The following is an 8,733-nucleotide window of genomic DNA, read 5'->3' on the forward strand; positions in this document are numbered from 1 at the left end:
GGAACCATTCATTGGATACAAGTTACATGGTCTTTTAACTCAACACAGAAAAACCATTGTGTTACTGCCAGATATAACAAAATGTACTGACAGTTTTAGGTTTCGTCCTTGCCTACATTGGACTCGAAGTGATTATCAACATCTCAATTAATCTGTAAACTGTAACATGTGTGATTCTAATTTGAATAATCTAACTACGCATTGTTGTTGATGACTTGCGCTTGGTGTATAGCTATAAAAACTAACGATGCCGCAGGATGGCTATCCAGCGATATCTATGAATTGTTCCAGCCCTTTGTAGTAGTTTTTTGTGTGTGGCACATCTGGCGTATGACGACAAGAACCTGTGAACTGATGTTTAACACTTATTGGTGTGAAATACAACGATCTGCTACCTCGAATCTGTGAATAATTTTAACTTCCACGGCTCTAGCTAATAAATATCACTTCAGAGTAATGTAGTCAAACTTCAGTGTTAAGCGACATAATCACACGTCATGATAGACAGAGAATCGTTTATTCGATTTTGTCTTGTTTTCCAAAGAACGGCGGTGAACGAGATATGGGTGTCTTGTTAATACGGTATTTGAGAAGACATTTTAAACATAGTACGTTTAAGTGGGATTATTCATGAGAATACAGCTATCAGTAAAGTAAAAGAATATATTTAATTGTATAGTAGAGTCATAGACTTTTTTCAACATTTCATTTAGCTTAAAAAATGCCACTCACAAAAGTCCAATTATAAGTGAAGGTGTAAATACTGCATATAGTGCCATGGTTGGCACTGACACAATGTGTAAATATGGTACTGTAGTATTTAGAACTGGGGATGATGTACGTAAATGTGTGAACGTTGACAAGAAAAATGTTTTTTTATAACTTAGAACTGCAAATTTGCCTTCCAACGTTGCCTATTTCATCTAAAACCGACGTACCAGTTTTTGGCAAACGTGTGTTTACACACTCGTATATACGAGAAATATTTCAAATAGATATTTGTCGCGTGTACGTTCCTTTACTTTGCCGCAAGATGACAATACAGATTTTTAAATACGAAGTGATTCCCTTCATCAATTTCCATTGAATGCCATACAGAAAAATATTGGTACGCTTTAATATTATCTCTAGTTTGTTCATCTCCTGTTGTTATTCCCAACGGCTAAACACCCAGAAGTGGTGTGTTTTTAAGAAAAATAACCTCTGGTGATATTACCTCTCCCATTTTACTCCACATGAAAGATCTGAAAGGATCGAGCCTTGTACGTCGACCTGAAGACGTTGGTGTGTCGGTGTAGTTGGTGTCTGCCTACTCTTTGTTAGGCAACTGTTTCTAACGCGGGAGTCTTGTTCTCTCATTGTACCAACTATACGATCTTACGAAGCCAGCTGCCGTAAGCCGTTGCCGTTATTTACCTACCGTGACTTTACACCGTTTGCGACAAATCAGTGGAAACAAACGCGAGCTGCTAACAATACATTGGTATGCTGTTCTATTACTTTGTAGTTTAGGTTCGTCTTCTGCCTGTTCTCCACGAGATCCTCTGTCGCGTACGGAGCTTGATGGTTCCAGCGTAACCCGAGAGCAGTTTCCCCATAATAAACAGTTAGCCTTCACAGCTCCAGAGAACCAGCAGTAGGCATTGTAAAACTACTGGGTTGTCGGGTGACTTTCGCCACCGGTATACAAACAGCGTTAGCCAACAATAACCCACCATGATACCCCCTTCTCGACCTCTCCCAATCACATACCTACCCCTCTCTGTCAATGCTCTCGACAACGTCCCGGAATCTTCAGTTAAACCTCTGATAAAAAGCTAACTAAGATCAAAGCGTTGAACATCCTTTAAAGCTGACGGCAAAGCAGTGTCTTATTTTACGTTTACTCGATGCTTATATCTATTCATCGCCTGTGTGGAAATATACAATGGACCCCAAAGATGAAATGCAAGGATATCGGTCGGGCAAACTAAACTTTTACATTTCTATATATTCTCCAAAATACATGATAGTGTTATTACCCTAATGGTCCTTCTGTTCGTCGGAACTTTTTTTTGACTGAAAGGACCACCAACGTTTTGTCGACGGACACCTGTGTTGAGACATCGAGTAAGTGTAACAGATGATCAAGTGTTTTCAAAAAAATGTATTAAAAAAATGGCTGTCAAAGAATCTCTTATTTACAAATATAGCAGGAGCCCGCCGACATCCCCCACTCCATTCCCAATCCATCCACCTCTCTCCCCGCCAAAACCTGTTCGGTTCAAAGAAATAAATATACAGATACAAAGAAAAACACCAAAACATGGCTATGTGGGTCATCATGACCCCGAAACTTGATGGGTTAACTTTGAACTAAATGGCTGGGACAGAGCTGTATCATAAATGATAGTGAACGTGCGTTCTCTCGTATCAACTTGGCAGTCTTTTGCATTAAAAGATGAGCGTACTTGCCAATGTGTTTTTCCATATTAAAACAAGCTGTGAAACTTGAAACTACGATAACATATTAACACAATAAACAAAAATATGAATAAAATGGACACGTTGATCGAACGTGAACTGATTTATTAGGTTAATGAACGGATTTTAGTGTAACAGGGCAAAGATGCAGGTTGGATTAACACGATGATAGTGTGTATATATATAGAGAGAGGGTATGTGTGGTTTTGTGTCATTGAAATCTCCAATTAATACTTGCATGCTTGCGTGTGAGTGTTTGCATTTGCATTTGTGTCATCGCTTATACATAATATATATCTATTCTTCCTGAAATATTACAGTCATTGTTTGTTCGAATGAGATCATAAGAGTGCTGTATTGAGTATAAATGGGAATATCTTTATAATATCATTTATAATTTAAATGGCAAATATATATATTGCATCTGCTTTGTAAAAGTACAAAAGAAAAGTATTCTGTAAAGCCCAAAGAAAGGAATTCTGTATACCAAAAGAAAGGTATTTTGTATGTTAAAAGAACGGTATTCTGAATATTCAAAGGAAAGGTATTCTGTATCATAAAAAAGAAGGGAATTCTATTTGGGATACATAGGCTAAGTATTCTGCATAAACAACAAACGTGTATTCATTAAATGTATATTCAAGGAAGGCACTCTGCACATAAAGACGGAATATGTTCACAAATAATACAGAAGTTTTATGTATATCTAGAAAAGAAACATTCTGTTCATGAAAAAGAAGGGTATTCTGTACAAATAAAAGGTATGTGTAGAATCATGATATGTGATCTTTTAATACATCTTTTAATTATATTCTGACTATTCGAGAGAGGCATTATGTATCTGTGAATGAAAAGAAAGCTTGATATACGAATGAAAGGTAGTTCGTATTTCCGTGCGTGCAGAATAATGGCATTCTGCATAAACAAGAGTTTGTTGTTTAACGCCGCACTCAGCAATATTCCAGCTATATGAAGGCGGTCTGTAAATAATCGAGTTTGAAACAGATAATCCAGTTATTGATATCATGAGCATCGATCCACGCAAATGGGATACGATGGCATCCATCAACCAAATCAGCGAGCCTGACCACTAAATCCCGTTAGTCGCCTCTTACGTCAAGCACAGTCGGTATAAACAAGACACAAGAGAACGCTATTTTGTATACTAGTATACGATGTACAAGGAATATATATTCTACATAAGTATGCTGCACACGTAAGAGAATCATATTTTGTATATATACTGGAAATGCATTCTATATTATACAAAAGAAAGGCATACTGCACATATAAGAGAAAGACAGTTTTAATGGACAACAGAAAAGTGTTCTGCATATACAAGAGAACGATATTTTGTGAATGCAAAGGAAATCTATGTTATATTATACATATAAATAAGGCAATATGCATATGTAAAAGAACTATTTTTGTATGTTTAAGAAAAATGTATTCTGTATATACAACAGGAAATCATTATACCTTTTCAAGTAGAAAGGCACTCCGTATATAGAACAGTTATGTATGCATGATACACAGCAGAAAGGTAATTCGTGTATACAAAAGAAACATAAAGGGTGCTGATGATACGAGCTTGCCAACTGATGCAACACGTGGGCATATTCATGATCGTTCATGCATGTGAGATGATCATTGTCGGTATTCTGCCAGTGTACATCAAAGTGTAAGTAAATCTAATTAAGTCCCCGGATGGTCACATGGTCGCACGTGCAAGGCCAGCTGATACACCACAGCTCCTGTGTCCTCGTGCAGTGGACATGTGGGATTAAAAGGTGGTTTATTGCGAGCAAATGAGAGGGTTCATATTTCTATTGTGGGTATTATGAACAGGTTCCGATGATGATACATAGGCAGTGATACTATGGTTCTCCCTATCAGGATGCATACATATAAGGCCTTGGTAACTGATCCATGCAGAATAATGCATGTCAAGATGTGATTTACATTTAATTGTGGGTGTTTTATTTCGATCTATGTTTGATAGAAGTATATATGGAACATTAAAACACCTGCCCAATGTATGCCTAGAATGTCGTATTACCGTCCGCCATGACTTAATCGTGTTTCGAAGCGTCCATAGACTACATATAATCTTCAGTCATCGGAGGAAATAGAGAATGTATGTATGTATGTATGTATGTATGTATGTATGTATGTATGTATGTATGTATGTATGTATGTATGTATGTATGTATGTATGTATGTATGTATGTATGTATGTATGTTGCCGGAGTTGGTCGGAATGGTGTTATGTCACTTTTAGCGGAAGACATGTACCCTGACCTTCATAAGTACCCTCGTATCCAGTTGCATATTAATGAATAGCAGTCAACATCCTTAGACCCATTAGACCAACCTTAGATCTCTGTATGTATACACATAATTTTTCAATGACACAATAATGTTGACATCGTGCATATACCATTGCAGTAGACGGAAAACGTCCATTCTATTCGAACATTTAATATAAATAGTCTGATTTTCGAACCGAATATATTGTCGTCAGCAAACGTAATAACAGCCCAACAATTACATGTTGTCCATTTCGATAAAGGTTAATATCATAATGTATTAATAATATTTCTTCACAACGAATACTGGGCGTGATGTGAACATCTAAATGACATTTTTAAACACTAGATTTTTATTCAGCTACGATTTAGACAATCAGATATAGATCTGAATACTTTATATTATCGTTCTACATAATTCGGTTACGTGTTTAGTATTAACTTACAATGTAAAATAATCAATGCCGCCAGATCTATGTGCCAGTGCTCATCCAAGGCAGAACTTCTGCAAACGACTATATATAGAGTTACACGTACAGCAATATGGAAAATACTATGCACAACTGTTAGTTGATACTAATGTGCTAAGTGTGTTCTGTCAGTTCAATATATACAAAACCTTTATATACTTTCAAGTCATAACCTTTTTTAGTCTCATTCAACAACTTCATGATAAGAACAATAAATATACACATAAATGTTAATATTTAGATCATTACAGTAATACACCTTGCAAGTTTATTAGTTAATCTGAACATTACTTTATTGGATGCCATGTTACTACTGACATATTGTACCAGCATCCAGATGATGGTTTAATTAGAAAGCCGAAAAGCGAAACTGGTTATAAACGTACACACAAAAGCAACGCCAAAAGTGAATAAACACAATCAACCAGCGTGTCTTTGGGTACAGTCGCTTCTAAAAGCAAAACATCAGTAACAGGTGGTTTATGATAGCAGTATTCAAAACATATACGGTACTGACATGAAGCTTGCAAAAACAAATTTTGATTATGTAAACCAAGCAGAGGTTTTTTTCAATTACTGTATGCTAAAGAACCTCAGATGGAGTTATTCTAGGCTTATTGTTAATGGGGCATTTCAAATGATGCGAGAAAAGCATATGTCAGATGTTTCAAAGAAAAGTTTGTGCTGGATATATATTCATTGATATAGGGTCACGATTGAGGTACTTTCAATTAATAAAAACATATCATCACTGAACAGTAATTATACTCGTGTAGCATTTCAAACCATTAATTCATGTGTCCTTTACACTGCCTTACAAATAGTGCGATACTGTGCATACGTTGCAGTTACTGTGACACAAGAAAAACATACTGACACAAGGTCGACAGGAAAATGACTGAGAGAGAGAGAGAGAGGGAGAGAGAGAGAGAGAGAGAGAGAGAGACGGAGATGTTGGATAAAAGTATTGGCACTGCAACATAAAACAACGGTCATGCAAGGGGAAAAGTTAGACATCGTTCATGAAGATATCTATTGTAATTCCACAATAGTCGTAATTAATGTCGCTGGGGATCACAAAAAAAAGTAGCAGATTACAGGAGGATAAACGGAGCCAAAATATTTTTTCTGAACAAACGTCACAGTTCGGCAAAAACATAGAAATAGCAATATTCATTTTGCAATTAGCGTTATAAAATCGTAGAATCAGAGGCAAGGTTGTTGTAATAAAAACCAAAATAGAAATATTGCTGACTGTCAGGTATTTCAAAACACAACATGATATCCTTTTGGAAATAAATACATAATCAGAGAATTGTCTAGATTGTCTGCCGAAACAGTTTATGGTGAAAATTATATAAATGGATAACTGAAAATTAGAAAAGACTGCCATTGTTTGCATAGTTTTAAGTTTTATCTCACATTGAGACACAGTCTTTAAGATAAGGAAACTGGTTACATCTTATAGTTTTAGAAACAGAGTACGTTATGTGTGAGCATTCTGTAATGCGACGGTGGGGACTCGGGGAGTCCAGATAACTGGATTTGAGACTTTAATTAGCTGATGAAGACATCTTTGAATTCAATTTTCCGGTATTAATTAACACAACGTGAAAGTTATGACACACCAGTGGTTCAGCTTCTCACATATGTGTTACACTCATAATATATATATATATATATATATATATATATATATATATATATATATATATATATATATATATGTGTGTGTGTGTGTGTGTGTGTGTGTGTGTGTGTGTGTGTGTGCCAAGATACAGTTAGAAATTGTGTACATTCTAAAAAAACGGAATATGCTTTCATCTTTAATTACAGGCTCGCACGGTGTTTTATCATTGCTCCTAATGCGTGCAGTAATTGTCTTCTCTAGCCTATGAATCAACATATGCTGATCAGTAATCATGTTTTCTTATCAAGGAGGCCTGCATCACACATACAAACCAGTGTTTGTGTATAATGTCAGTGTTACATAAATTAATTTGCCTAGATAATGTATGTTGTAGAGGGATTTTTCGAGTGAATGGTTTTCACATATGGATCTTTTTTATTTCATTTCTCTTTTTGTAACTCTTTTTCAACATTTTTTAATACGTTTCAACTAGGTTCATATTAAAATTAATTAAATTAGCATAGATATGATTTATCGCCGAAGAGTGTTCCAAATGGGCATGTTTGATGAATTTCATGCATTTTGTTATCAGTTATTTGTTTCCTGACGCTACACTAATGATGTATAATTTGAGATATTATACATGTCATATATCTGGAAATAAATAGTACTCCGAAACTGATATTATCTTGATTTCCTTAGCCTCTGTTTTCGCAGACAAAACATGACTACACAAACTTCTTAAAACGGAGTAGTAAAATTCATATTTTGCTTTTGGCTTTAGGTATTAGAGCTTTATACTAATACCAAAATCCTATCTCTGGTTCCCTGTGGGTAGAACGAATGCAAACACTGTTGGTGGAACACACTTTGCCCTATGGAAAGGCATTCGGTCTGATGTGCTAAAAATCACCCTATCAATGTCAACTTTGAAAATCTGATTAAAGAAGCCAAATCGAGTCTATCACGCAGTGACACTACGGTAGACACTACCTTGTTTGCTTTTGGTATATCATTGAACAGGTTTCGTGCCATCCGTATGAAGTGAGTCGGGTAAAGCAACCATGGACAAACACAGGGAGCACCTTGTGCCTACTACACTCAAAGAAGAAAGGTCTTTCTTGGTTTCTTGTCCCTCTCCAGTTTCAAGCTAAAGGTAGGCTTTTTGTTTGCATTAAATTGACTTACTTTGTTGTCGATATATAAGACATTGTTCTTTGGCTCGTTTTCGCTCCCCAGCATGGGCGCATGTTGTTATCCTTTTGCTTTAATTCTTCCCAGCTACTTTATACTATATTACAACATGGTAAGCTTTCCCTTCGTACATGTTTGTACAATATATTTACCTTACTTTAATATATTAAAACCATCAAATGTGTTTTTTGAAAATTGTGATAATAAAATAAATAACAGAAATATTGTCATGTTTTTGCTGTTAATTCGAAAATTTATGTTAAGTACAAACAGACAGTTGATTTGCTGACTAAATGTTTGATATTCGACATGATGACTTGTGACATTCTAGCTGATTATAAGTTAAAGGTACATTTCTAATGAAAAAGGTAAGATAAAGGAAATAAATACTTAATAAAAAACAAGATTGTAAAATCTCGTTTTCAGGTAATTTTTATTGAAATGTGTTTTTCTCTCAAAACAACATATTGCTCATTAAATTATGTATACAGGTGTCTCGGTATTGACACGCCTAACGTATAATTTCCTAGTTTCCTTCAACAACAAAAACTGAAAAAATGATAGACTTGCTTGATTCGAATTGTCAAAAGATAAACTTTAGTAGAAAAATATTAACATCGCTATGTTTGCAATAATCTTTTTCAGAAATTAATAAAGTTTATCAAAT

The sequence above is a fragment of the Haliotis cracherodii genome, unplaced genomic scaffold (genome assembly GCF_022045235.1).
Source record: "Haliotis cracherodii isolate W230 unplaced genomic scaffold, xgHalCrac1.p SCAF_3, whole genome shotgun sequence".
Lineage (NCBI taxonomy): Eukaryota > Metazoa > Mollusca > Gastropoda > Lepetellida > Haliotidae > Haliotis > Haliotis cracherodii.